The 14352-nt window shown below is 45.0% G+C and overlaps 1 long non-coding RNA gene and 1 pseudogene across 1 annotated transcript; one reads left to right on the plus strand and one right to left on the minus strand.

Annotated features, from left to right (window-relative positions):
* The first annotated feature begins 3676 nt into the window (after positions 1-3676).
* Positions 3677-13078, plus strand: LOC139441010 (uncharacterized). Its single transcript, XR_011651384.1, has 3 exons — positions 3677-3736; positions 4196-4310; positions 12143-13078. It is a non-coding gene; the product is annotated as an uncharacterized lncRNA (long non-coding RNA).
* On the minus strand, positions 6791-7663 carry LOC112319818 (microtubule-associated protein 1 light chain 3 beta pseudogene; annotated as a pseudogene).
* Positions 13079-14352: the final 1274 nt, after the last annotated feature.

The following is a 14352-nucleotide window of genomic DNA, read 5'->3' on the forward strand; positions in this document are numbered from 1 at the left end:
CCTTGGCCACAGCTGACTGGGCAAAGAGTGAATATCCCACCTGAAGTAGCCTCATTCCAAGGATGGCCCGGCCCCAAATGATAAGCTGGGTGTATTGGTTTTCAAGGGCTATCATAGCAAATTACCACCAACTGAGTGACTTGAAAAAACAGAAATTTATTCTGTACAGTTCTGAGGCCAGAGGAGTCAAGCTCCAAAGGCTCTACAGAAGATTCCTTCCTTTGCAGTGTCTGGTGGTTGCCAAACAATCCTTTTCTTCCCTTGGCTTCCAGATGCAGCGCTGCAGCCCTGCCTCTGTTGTCACATGGCTTCCTCCCTGCGCATTTTTTTCTGTGTCCTAATTTGACCTCTTCTTTTAAGGACACCAGTCGTGGTAGATTTAGGCACGCTGTAATACAGTGTGACCTCATCTTGACTTGATCATGTCCACAAAGATCCTATTTACAAATAAGGGCCCATCCACAGGTACTGGGAATTAAGACTTGAATAAATCCTTTTGGAGCACATGATGTAACTCTCCAACACAGGGTCAATTAGAGCTTTTATCTTGGAACTATGGACTGGGACACACAGAACTAGGTAGTGAAATTCAAAGTAAAATGAGACCATGAGCTTGAATTAGGGCGTTGGCAGCCAAAAGCCATGTGCAAGCTTGGAGGTCTTTGGAGCAGGTCAGGCACAGGGTGGAAGCCAGGGAAGCTGGGAGGAGCGCACAGAGGCTGGAGCAGCCCCAAAGGGAAGGGGAGCTCCAGGAAGGATCAGGATGGGTTCTGAAGCGGCCCTGCACTCCCTCGACTTGTACTTCCTACTCCCCCTAGTTATACATTAACCCCATGTTTTTAAGATAAGTTGTTCCTTGAAACTACTTGTGGTAAGAAAAAAAAAGTCCAAGGAGAGTCCTTTTAGAGGTGAGAGAACAGAGGCTTTGAGAGAGGTGGTGCCTCCCAGCCAGGGTTCTGCGCCAGCGCCAGTGCAGCTTCTTCCCCTGCTGGGGCCTCCTGCTGTTCGGCGTGCCCAGGGCCCCTGTCTGTCAGAGTAATGATTAGCCACAGGCCACCAGGAACATGTCGCTTGTCTTTTAAGGTGACCCAGAAGACACAAGAATGGCACAATAGCTGCCTTTCCATTTCTTTCCCAGATTCCGGATGCCAGGCCAGTTCCTGGGTGGATGTGCAGATAGCCTAGGGTATGCCAATTGCTGTGTACCTTCTGCACCAACCTCACCAATGGTAAAAGGGAAGCTGGCACAGGGCCTAGAATAAGCCAGAAGGACTTGGTCAATCTGGATTCCCCTGAGCAAGTCTTTCGCCTAGGAGACACAGGACAGGCCACTTCATAATTTCCTAACAGTGGTAGAAATCCAATTATCTGAGCCTCTGAAAGGAAGAGGGAGAAGAGAGAAGAGGAGAGCAGGGGAGGGGAAGGAAAGGGAGAGGAGAAGGGGTTCAGTCTGGGATTGTATTACACTCTACTTCACTTGTTCCCTGCTTTGCACCACCTCCAATAAAGAGTTTTGTGTAAGCATATAATAATTTGTTGTTCCAGGGATAATACAATAGATACTTGTTAAGAACTTCCTTTATAAAGCTCTCAACTGTGAAAGTCTGGTTGATAAGTTCATTTTATTTTAAATTTCAATATCAGTTAAGAGGAGAAATCCAGTTTGGAAATCAGAGAAGTGGCTTCTAGTTCTGTCACTTTGTGAACCCATGGAGCTCTGAGCTAGGTTTTGGTCTGACAGGTGAGGATGTGGACAGAGAAGGACCCTTGTTCATTTACTGACCCATCATGGCTCTCCTGGGACTGACTGGGCTATCACTTAAATGCAGAGGTTATGGAGAAGGGGAAGAAATTTACTCAGTTGCCTTTTTTGGTTTTCCTAGTTTTCCATGATAAACTATTAGTATCTCCAGAATGGAAAAAAAAAATGCATTATAGTTATCTTAAAGGAAGCAGTCGCCCAGAGTTGTGTTTAGACAATGGTGTCCTCCTGGCCTGAATGAAGGCCATGGCAGGCTGTTATGCTGGCTCTCTACCATCGGAGTCCAGGGAACTGAGGGCACAGGGGTCATCTCCAGTTCCCCTCAGTACTGGCCCCACAGGAGATGTGAGCACCTCCGCTAACTGGTAGAAAAGAAGGGAGCCGTTGGGAGGCCATCTCTCCCTTTCCAGGCATCCAACCTAAGAAACAGTTCCTAGGCGCTGTGAACACAATGACAGATACGTCCAGGTCACTGCCCTCAAGGAGCCACCACCTAGTGGAGGAGACAGTTAATTTCAGAACAGCGTGGCGAGGGCTGAAGCAGCGTGCCCAGGAAATCACGCGCTGTGAGTGCACGTGGGAGCTGCAATATCAGCCTGGGGTGTGGGGAGGGCTTCCTGGAACGGGCAAGCTGGCCTGGCAGTGAACACACCACGACACCAAAATGTTGGACCAAACTCAGGCCCGTGTTCAGTCTGGGCACGTTCTGCTGCTCACCCATTTTGTCCACCTCTCTGGACACCTACAGGGCAAGGCTGCTCAAGAGGAGGAGATATGAGCTTGATAAAGGTGAGAAGTAGAGAAAAGGAAGCAAGCCCCGGGCTGAGGGAGCAGCTGTGCAGGGGAGTGGAGGCAAATGAGTCTATTTAGGGAACTGCAAGTAGTCTGTGTGGTTAGAACTTGGGAGGCTTCCATTCTGAAGCTTCTAGGAAGCCACGGCAGGGTTTAAGCCAGAGCAACATCAAAGTCAGGTTTGATTTTTTGGAGGATCACTGCAGGACAATGTGATCCTCCAGGTGGCAGTTATCAAGAGCACAGGGGGTGTGTTTCGCCTTGGCCGAGGAAGCCAACCTCTTTCTTCATGTCACCGTCACACTATATGTGTCCCTCAGTCCCACCTCCAATCCTCGGTCACTGTACATGAGTTTATGTGGTATGTGTGTCAGCATGTGGGGTGAGTGTGTGTTTGTGTGATGTATGTAGAGAAGTATGTGGCATATAATATGTGTGATATGTATAGTATGTGGTGTGTGTATGTGAGAGCATGCGGGGTACATGGTCACCAAGCTATTATTACATGAAACGTTAAAGAAGAAGATCAAAACTAGGAACATAAAATGATAACAAACTCACAACTATCAACAACTGAATCTAAAAAACAAAAACAAAATAAGCAAAGAACCAGAACAGGACAGAATCAAAGATATGAAGATCATTTGGAGGATAATCAGCTGGGAGGGAGAGGGAGAGAATGGGAGAAAAGGTGCAGGGAATAAGAAGCATATTTTGTAGGTACAAAACAGACAGGAGGAGGTTAAGAATAGTATAGGAAATGGAGAAGCCCAAGAACTTACATGCATAACCCATGGACATGAACTAAAGAGGGGGGTTTTGCTGGAGGGGAGGGGGATACCAGGCAGAGCGGGGGGGGGGTGGTGGAAATTGGGACAACTGTAATAATAAAATCAACAAAACATACTAAAAAAAGATAGCATCTAAAAATTGAGAATATCAAGTGTAACAAGGTGTCTTGAAACTTAGCAGAGGCCTCATGTTTTGAGGACAAACAAGTGCCAAGTACTCCCTCGTTCCCAAAGCAAGCTAGTGGATCGCCTACACGGGGCATGTGAAAAGGATATGAGATGGTTTTGCCGCCACTGGCTGATCACTCACCTGCAGACTGTGAAAGAGAAGGTGAGAATCATTAGAAGGTGGAAGAGCCTCCTGTGGGGATTTCTTTGCAGAAAGGAGTGGGTATGTTCCTTAAAGCGGGTGTTACCTCCTTCACTTTAAGCTAATGAGAGGAGCTTAGGGAAAAAAAATCACATTTGGAGATTTGACCTTGTTGTCTTGATGTTTGAGAGTCATTGTCACTCCCATCCGCCTCCTGCCTGGGAAGCTGAAGTCAGGAGGCCGTGTTGAGAGCTGGCCCTGCCTGGCAGCAGCGGCAGCAGCGGAGGGATGGTTGCCTAGGAACGGCCTGTGCTTTCAGTCTGGCAGGGCAGGGATGACTCCGTGCACTGGGGACCTCGGAGAAGCTGCTGGATTGGGTCATTCTGAGAGGAACCCCCATCCAAACAGACAACCTGGTGGGAGGCTGGGGGCTGTGAAGTGATTCTAACAAATGAATCAGCCTTTTTGGGGAACCTGGAGGTACATGGGAATTCAGAAGCAGACACCTGAAAAAGATATCACGTGTCTCCAACTTTTTAGGTGAGAGACTCATCAGTGGCACGGGATCTCCAGAGAACCTGCAGGTGTGCAAACTGGCTGTGGTTTTCACCAAGCCCCAGGGGCACGGATAATGGTTAGAGTTGTAACCTTTACCGTAAGTATTCTGTGCCTTCCCGCTAATCGCAGATTTCCTGGTGCTCTATCCATGGATGGGTCCCAAACAGTATCCAGATGGTGGGAAGAAGGTAGAACAAACACTAAAGAAAGAAAACAAATTATCCTCCCAGCTGTATATTTCTCAGCCTGAAGCAGGCTTGACCCAGGATAGGGGAAGTTTTAAATTAGAAAGAGCTTTTTAGTTTTACTATTACCCTGGACTGGACTTTTTATTTCTTTTTTTGGATAAGTTTTTAGCTGTGCCTTTATCCACCTTAGTTCATTAAAAATGTACTTGTTTTAAAGATTCTATAATTAAGGTGACCACGAACTTATGTAGGATATAAGTCACCTTCCTCCATGTGGCATTTTTTTGAAGCAGAATCTCTTATAGGAATCTTATGGATCATAAGAATGTAGTAATAAGAATGTCAGAAATAATGGCATATGCAATCTAAATAAGACAGGCTGATTAAGATCGTATGTTATGTAAAAATGCACATGTTAAACACTAGTCACATGGACATTAAACGTGTGGACAGAGGCATGGTGTAGGAAGAGAATGAGACAGGAAGTCGGGGGTCCCTTTAGGGTCAGTTGCGTGCCCACACACAGGGAAATTGCCTTTTCCCCTCCATTCCAGTAAATAACTTCCACTCACAGGTTCAAGTATTCTACACCCACCCGAACACCCAAGGACGAGTTTTCACCTGCTCCATAGACAGTCTCACAGGACGTTACTGTGAATTTTCTGAGACTCCCATGAAAATAGTTGAGAGTAAACCCCACCCAGGTAGCAGGAGGCATCAAGTCGTTTATTCTATGTTGAACCTAAAAGACACTTAACTCTTGACATGCATACGCCTAAGGAGTGTATGTCTCCTTTGCTGCATTTACCACACAACTGACATGCAGTTAGAATGGGGGGATTTGGATGGTTGTTTCATCAATACCAATAACTGAAGTACTCTTACAAATGTGAGAAAAACTTAATAACATATTTCAGTCATTCACTTAAAATATAGCATGAATCATGTATAACTTTAAACCAGAAGGCAGGAGGGGATGCATCTGAATTGTAATGCTTTTAGTGTTTGTAATGTATGGTTTTTACCACTAATGAAACGGATGCAACCGCTTGTTTATTTAGGAAGCCAAGCAGTGGTCTGAATTCTTAAAGAACCCAGAATCAGAAGAAATGCTACTCCTTTTTCCTCTACGTACTTTTTGGAAGCTAGCCCCAAATTATAAATTTTTCATTGGTTCCTGCTAAGCAGTGCTTTTGTGTATGTGTGTGCCTAATCATCACAGAACAAGTAAGAACTTGCTAACACTGCTAAGAAAGTTAACTTTTGGTATGCAAGGGGGGACCCAAAAACCTGACTTTATTTACCAAAAATTGTGTGTTTATTCTTACACGGTTAAACTCCAGTCACCTTCAGAGTACTCTCCATTCGATGCAATACACCCATCGAGACGTTTCTTCCACCGCCCAAAACAGTTTATGAACGTGTTGATTTTGATACCTTTTAGTGCTTCTGTCATTTTTTGGTTTCACTTCTTCCACATCAGCGAAAGTCCCTTTGAGGACTTTTTTCATTGGGAAAACAAAAAAAAACCCAGTTGCTCAGGGTGAGATCAGATGAATGGGGGGGGTAGGGCCATTTTGGGGGTCATGCCATATTTGGTCAAAGACTGCTGAACACGCAGCATGGTGTGGCAGGAACACTCATAAATCACCCATCATGAAAGGGACAAATGCGTTGAGTCTTCAAAAAAATTCACTGAAACCGAACACAGCCTCTTACAACACCACCAGCTGGTACGCTGATACAGATGGGTTCCTAGAACACTCACCTAGTGGGGGAAGCCTGTACTACAAGGGGCCCACCATTCAGAAGACAATTCCAGGGTTTTGGGGGGTCCTTCCTCATACTTGTTATAAGGAATCGGGAACATTGAACAGCCAGAGTCAGGATTTTTAACAAAAACACATTCTTATATATCCTGCTTTGTGCCAACTATTATGGCAAATAAGTCGTGGAGGGTTATGCCTGGCAACTTATGTTTAAAGATCTTCTCATGAAGATTTTTCTAGTTGAATAGAAACCCTTCTACAAAAAGCCGGCAGGTTCTTAAACCCAAACACAATGTCCTTTTGAGTGCCTTTAAGTCACTGCTTGAATTGCAAGCTCCTATTGGTTGAAAAAAACATTCAAGTAACTCCAAGGTCTGTGTTCTTGGCAACTTAAGACACAAAGTATTTTATTTTTAAACTTCTAACATTTGAAAATGAGAGCCTAGGTTAAACAATGCAATTTTTCCAAAGCTGAATGTGCTCACTTGAAGCTCCGTTTTTCTGCCGGAACACTACTGCTTTGATGACCTGCGATTGGGTGAATTGATCAGTCATGGTAACACGCCTGTTATCCTTGGTAAGGGTTTAAAACATTCTAGACAAGATGGATTTTGCGAGTCTTATGCGGGCATTTTCATGCTGAAGGTCTCCTGAGAGGCATATCCCACGTGCAGGAATCCATCTTCATCATTCTCACTTTTCTACACCAGAAATTGCCATGGAAACGCTCACCGTTCAGTGTCCCTTCAGCAACAGGAAGAAGGCTTGATTAGCATTCGTCTGTATGCTTTCAAATTATTCTGATTAATTACTCCTGTGGACATGGTCTGGTCCAAGGAGCTTAGTTTATCCAGTACAGGGAGCTGCTTCTCACCCTTGTATCTTTCTTTTATCCCTGGGACTTTAACAGAATGCTGTTCTTGGGTCAATCTGTCACCTTCTACTCTTTGTGGAAGGTATGAAGCTGTTGGAAAGTCTTTTCCCACCTCCGGGAGAGGTAGACTGGGCTGATGCGAGATTGGGTGGAGGTGGCAGCTGTGTCTCAGGCAACAGTGATGTCCTTTGTCCCCAACCCCAACTCCACAGCTGGGTCAACTGGAATGGACTTTTTATTATGTGACAGTGACCTGAAAGGTGATATAGACTTGCTCAAGATATCTTCCAGAGCTGGCCTGGAATGGGTCCACAGGGCAATGGGTCCATTCGAGGGGGAGAAGGGACAAGGAAAAGCCATTGCACCCTGCTTACATCTATTAAGCCCATTTCATTCAGTAAACCAGCTACCAGGATTGGGAGGATTTGGGGACTGAGTGGTCACCTGGCAAACAAGATGGGTCTCTTTGTGGTCACCATTTATCTCTTGTCAGGGTTCAGGACAAATGCCACAACAGCACACAACATGGGTCCAGGGAGAGGCTTTATTGGGAGAAGGGAAATTACTGGGCTGGGTCACTCAGGCGAGAGAGGGCAGGAGGCGTCTGCTGTCCAGTCATCCCACTGAGAGGAGCCCTGGGCAGGGCCTCTGTGGGGTATGGGGTGTGGCCTACCTTCCACTAGAAGGAACTGCCCCTTGATACAACGGGGGAGGAAAAAATTTTCCCGGCCCTTCTTAGGCTCCCTGGCTCGGTCTGAAAATCAAACTAACAAAACCAGATTACAATCACATAAATTTATTTAATATAAATTGGAAGTAGCATTGAAGCCTTCATGAGAACCCAAAGAAACAAACCTGAGAGTTTTTGTTCTAAGTTTGGTGACAAGTGGGCAGTTGTAGAAAATATGACAGTTTAAGGAGTGTGAGGCAAGTGCAGTAAACTGGGGGAAACTAAGCAAGGTCTGTGAGTTAGGGTTCTCCTTGATGTCACTTGGTCTTGGGAGATGAGGGTGTTCCTTTCCTCCAGGGACAGGGAGGGTGGGAAAGGTCAGAGTGACTTCCTGCTTCTATTTTCTCAAACTCCTCCAACTTAAAAAAAAAGACTCAATATGCCAAGGTACTGTATTTTGGGGTAGCATATCCTGAATCCCATCCAAATCCTTTTTTGTATAGAGTAGGTGTGAGAAAGCATCCAGCTACAAAGGGAGGGGGGACACACCTGGAGGCTGGTGTTCACAGAACTTGCGTGGGAATGCCGGCTGTCCAGCACACGGAGGCCTCGGGCCCATGAAAAGTTACCCAGGAGGAACGTGTGGGAGGAGGGACTGCCCCCCCACCCCCCCCAACAGCTGGTGTGAGCACAGCCTCTTCTGCTACGAAGGAGCCTCCCGTCCACGCTGGCTCACTATCCTGGCCACCAAGAATGAGCACGTGAGCTCACTGCCAGCTCTTCTGACCCCTGCATTGTGACCCAGCGGTGAGACAGGAGGAGGAAGCAGGGACCAACCACACCTTTCAGGCGAGGACAATTGGACATCTAAAAGAGGAAGAGGCAGGGAGCAGGTAGAAAGAGAATGCAGAGGAAGGGGGAAGTTTGTGGAAAAGGCTTGAAGGTATTGATATGAAAAAGCACCCACTATTTCCTTGGTGCACAGACAAAGGAGAAAGTGTTGAATACCTGCCAAGCTTTAATAATTTCATCAGCTATTCTCTGACAAAATGGATTAGAAAATAAATACCTACCCATTTATTTAAGAGAACTAAAACAATATCTGCTTTATTGCCCTCATCCCGCTCCCAGAATAATGGAAAAGGAAGCCAATCATTTCAGGGTTCATCCAAGTTTGAACTGTGAGCCAGTTTAGTCACTCAGCCCTCCGACTGACCCCTCGGCACGTCGGGTCAGTGGGTGACCTCTGGTCTAAAACCCTGCATCCAGAAATGTGTGAACAAGATTATTCATCACAGCATTTTTTTAAGAAAAGAAGTTATTGAAAATAACTGAAAATGAGTATCACAAGGGAAGCCATTAGATAAATTATGTCACACAATTCCCTGGAACATAATGCAACTATAAAAATAATACTCTTTTACATGCTGATATATAGTGACATTCACAATTCAGTGTTAGATTTAAAAAAATTGGCATTGTTAGCCAAACAGTGTCTCTTCTATGCTATTATTTGTGTGAAAAAAGGCTGTGGTGAGAGCATATGTTGTACGGGCAAGAACAGTTCTGGAAAGATGTACGAGAAACTGGTAACATTGATTGTCTTCAGAAAGGAGCGCGAGGTGGCTGAGAGCGGAGGTGAGAGACTTTGCACCGAAACACAGTTCATGTCTTTTGAGCGGTGTGAACGTATTATACATTCTGAAAAAAAATATGGCTTAAAAACAGCATATAAACCCTTAGGTTTGCTACCTCTTTCAGACAGCATCTTTCTGCATTTGCTCATGGCCTTTTGTCAAAATTTCTGTTATGTTGCTTTTCCAGATTCTTTTCTTCCAGGCAATAGAGCGCACTTTTCTTCTGAGAGTGGAGTATGACATCAGACAGAGTCAGATTGGGAACTGGCCCCCACCCCCGCCCCCGGCGGTGGGAATTTAGGCAAACCGCTTTACTGGAACCCCAGAATGGTCACACATGTTCCCAGGGTGGCATCTAGCCTCCCCCAGAATGATTGGTCCACAGGAGCATGAGTGCCTTAATTTGATGACCTACCCCAAGGCCACACACTGTCACCCCCACCTTACTCCACTCTTTAGAAGCCAGTCACTGATATAGGCCATGGGCAAGGGGCAGGACTAGGTTTTTCCTGAACACAGGAATAGCAAAAAGTTTGTAGATGTGTTTTAAAACTGCCATAAGAAACATAACCATATAATTTATCATTCAAACTGACACTTTAAAAGTGGTGTTATTAGTAATCAAGTCTGGACAGTAGAACTGGCACTTTCCTGGACCCACCAGGGTGCATGGTCACTGAGCTATCGGTCTTCCCATCACCTCTCATGGAGATGAATCTCAGACCAAGACGTGTTTGCAAATACCTATTACAAATTGACCTCCCAACACCCACTCATGCGTCTTGCTCTGCAAGCTGAGTGAAATTCTAGCTCCCTGCTCATCTAGGAACTCCAATAAGCACTTTGCCTGAAAGGCTATTTCCCAGACAAAATGAGAAAGCGTTCCGACCGAAATCAGCTAAGTTTCTAATTGTATTAGGCAAGAAAATCCTCTTAAGTGAAAAAATGCAGGACAAAAATATAAATCTAGGAGTCTTTCCCAAGGCTGCCTGGCCCCTCAGACGGCACATCAGTCATTTCCCCATTGAAAAGGTCTTACCCTATCCCTTAAGAATCCCATTACATGCAGGTTCAGAGAGCAATTTTTGAAGCTCTTGCAGAATTGTCATCCAGAGCATGGCGTCTTTTATGCGTTACCTGCCTTTCAAGTGTGGATGTATGATTAGAATACTTCAGGAGTTAACAAACATCTCCTCGGAGATAGACAAAAACTAATTTAAACAGACATCTGCACATCACACTACTTCTGCTGAAGTGCTCAAAAGTAAATTTCAGACAATATGCAAAATTCAATACCTGGGCCCCTCAGCAGCCTTCAGTTTTTAACAATTCTATGTAAAACTGTCATTTCAAGGGGAAAATAAAGTTACAGGGAGGAAAAATTCAGACTGGTAGTAACACATATTTTTCCAATAGAAATTTTAACGATAAAGTATTTTCTCGAATAGCATGTTGCTATAAAATCTAGACAGAGCAAACCCGGAATGGGCTCGCCCCTGGTTTTTCTTGCTAGGGACCGTCTCTCCTTGGACCTGCCAGTGCCTACCGTCAGCAGTGCCTCTGTTGTTCATTTCTTTCTTTCTTTCTTTTTTTTTTTTATTGTTGTTCAAGTACAGTTGTCTCCACCCAGCTGCCCACTCCCACAGAGAAGCTGTTGCCCAGCCCTTTCCCGGCCCTTTCCCGGCCCTTGGTCCTGGTTCCCGATGATGATCCCGCAGTAGCAGCATGAGCCCAGCCCCACTGATGGTGTCATGCCCACCTCACGTTGCTAAAATCCAGTGCTGAGGGAGAAGTGTTTTTCAGACACCTTATCTGGTATTCAAGGTGTGCCATAATTTGGCCAACCACTATCCCGTAGAAAAATAATGTTAGCCACATGTGCACATTACAATAGTAAAAAAGAAATAGGTGGAGTTAATTTTAGTAATACATTTTATTCAATCTACTATATCCTAAAGAGGCTCAGAGTTTGCCACACCAAAATATGCAAGGATTGCATAAGGATTATTTTGGCTGAAGGCAATTGAAAAGAAGCAGACACAAGAAAAACTCTCTGCCTTCTCCCATTCTCTTAGGATGGGCAGAAGGATTTTAATCACTGGAGACAACTCTAGACTCTTTCTTGCTAAAACAACCCTTCTCTTCTGTTAGTTTCTCCATCCATATATTTGTCTTCCAACAATTTGTTGTCCCCAGAAGCTTAAAGCCCTTTTTGTTTGTCTTGTTACTTCTCTATAAATTTATTGTTCTTTGTTGAGATACTCTATATAAGTCCAAGTTTGAGTTACTTATCACTAGGTAATCCTGTTTATGAGCAATGCATGCATTAATAAAATTCTGTTTGTTTTTCTCTTTTTATTTTTTTTGAAGATTTTATTTATTTATTTTTAGAGAGAGGGGAAGGGAAAGAGAAAGAGAGGGAAAAAAACATCAGTGTATGGTTGCCTCTCACATGTCCCCTATTGGGGACCTGGCCTACAACCCAGGCATGTGCCCTGACTGGGAATTGAACAGGTGACCCTTTGGTTTCCAGCCTGGGCTCAATCCACTGAGCTACACCAGCCAGGGCTGTTTTTCTCTTGTGAATCTGGCTTTTGTCAATCTAATTTTTAGGATTTCCACTAATGAACCTAAGGTCAATAGAAAAAAAAAGAATTTTTCTTCCTTCCCTACAGTCCAAATATGATTTCAACATGTAAGCACTATAAAAAAGCCATAAGATATTGTATTTTTAAATTAAGTGTTCAAATCTGGTATGTATTTTACAGTTACAACAATTTTATATTTACAGCAAATTTCTGTTTGGATTAGACACATTGCAAATGCTCAGTAGCCACCTGTGGCTAGAGGCTACTGTATTGGAGGACAGACCAGTTCGACGAGACCTGGAGCTCTCACATTCCTGTCGCCCACAACACCTGTTCTTCCTGAAATTACCCTGAGATTATTTGCCTCTTATCTTGACTGGAACTGTTCCTTGGTCTACCTGGCCACCCCTTATCATCTCAAACGAGGACAATGCTTTTCCACCTGGACCAGCTGTGCTCACTCACTTACCTACCCTGGCAGAGGTGACTGCAATGTATGCACACATGTTGGCTTTATCTGCATTGTCTGCTCGAGACTTATTTTTTGTTTCGCTTCTCAGGCCGACCGGATGGCAGTGCATATACTAGGTACTCAAAAGAGATTTGTTGTTTTGAAGTAGATCGCTCTGGATTCACTGCAAAGGGAAGGAACTTACCTATTTAAAACGAAGCCACTGATAGCTAGTGAAACATCTGCCTGGCAGTATGTTTCCTACCTACAGGGAAACCAGAAGCCCGCCGACTGAGTCACGCCACATCCAAGCAACCACTAATGATATGGAAATTGCTCACATCATATGGCAATTCGAGAAAGTCCTCCCCATTCAGTTGATCACTGTATTTAATTTAGCTGTAATCACTTTAAGGCTGTTCAGGGCCCCCGTCTCTATTCTCTGTCATGTCTTAGAAAACTCCCAGTTAGTTCGCATCGGGCACTGAGGATTATTGAAAGGAAATGGAAGGAAGGTAACTGCTTTGACTAAATATTTATGAAGTGCTCACTCACATCTCCCCGGTCCTGTTTGATCCAAAAAAAGAATTCTGCCTGTGCTGGAAACGGTGAAGTAGCACCAGAGCACTAGACTTCCTCTCCCGAGCTCTCTCCCCCCTGCTGCTTTCTGCTGCTGTGAGGCTGCGAAACACACCGACCTGCCTTCCTTTTAGAGGTCTCAGGGCTGAGGTTACTTGAGTTTCTTCCACAAAGAATATAAAATATTACTCCATACCAAAGACTATTTACTGACACTATCTAAAGTGTTATTTCCTGTAGATATTTGCACTGTGCTTATTTCCCAACAGAAAGGAAGCCCTGTGGGTCTCTGACCTACCCTGAGCATGGCCACTCTCTAAGTGAGACAGGGCGAGAGGGCCAGAGAGAGCCCAAGAGAGCGTGACCCCTGCCTGGACAGGCTTTTATTGCTTTTCTGGGCACATTATATTGAGGATGGTCCTCATTTACTATGCACAGGTTCACTGTAGGTGATTACCTTTTACAGACAACAAAGGACAGAATACTGCTAATTACTTCAAAGAGAAGGGTGTTACAGCTCAAGGGAGAAAGTGGTTGAACTGGTTACACTCCATACTTGGGAGGTTTAGCACAGACTTTAGGAAGTTAAAGATACTCAGTAACATTTGCTGCCTCAATTCGGGGTGAGGGAGTTTTAGCAAAAGCAAATCTCATAGCAGCCTAGGTACAATGCAGGCCTGATTCCCCACAGGAGAACCTGTCTGTGGGCGTGGGTCCTGCCCCACGAACCTCGCTCCCCACTGGCTTTTCCAAGTGGGGGATGGGCCACATTTCCCACGCCTGGAACGTTCCCTATAGTATAGTACCTGAAGTGGCTGATGCATGGCAGATGCCAAACACACAGGACAGATTACTTACAAAACAGGAAGTACCCCCTGTGCCTTTTCGTGCAGGCTGCAATCTGGACCCTGTACTGGCTTTTCCTGTGTGACCTTTTTCATGACCCACATTCGGGATGATTGCAGATGTACTCTGGGGCATAGAGGTGAGGCTGCCCACAGCTGAGGATGAGCAGCCCGGGGCTCGGGCCAGTCTCTTGATATCCCCAGAACATATTTGTGAAGGGGAGCAGCATGTTCCACCCCAAAACATGCCTCTTTGGCAGGATTATTTTGAGCTGAGTATTTTGAGATGCTCTGAAAACAGAGTAGAAGTTACCCATTTATAAGGGAAATTTACATTAGAATGGGAGTCCCTAACAGGAAGAGAGCTATCACCAGAGATAAGCTCTCACCTGAGAGACTTATCTATAAGGCAATCTTTGTGTACCAAATATCTCCTCTTCTTAGCTTCCTATGGACCGCCTTCTCCCTTTGCAGTCCCAGACCTCAGCTCAATGCTATACAAGCCTTGATTGTCTGGCTGCCTTTTGAGTCTCATACC

Source organism: Desmodus rotundus, chromosome 6 (genome assembly GCF_022682495.2).
Source record: "Desmodus rotundus isolate HL8 chromosome 6, HLdesRot8A.1, whole genome shotgun sequence".
NCBI classification, from domain to species: Eukaryota; Metazoa; Chordata; class Mammalia; order Chiroptera; family Phyllostomidae; genus Desmodus; species Desmodus rotundus.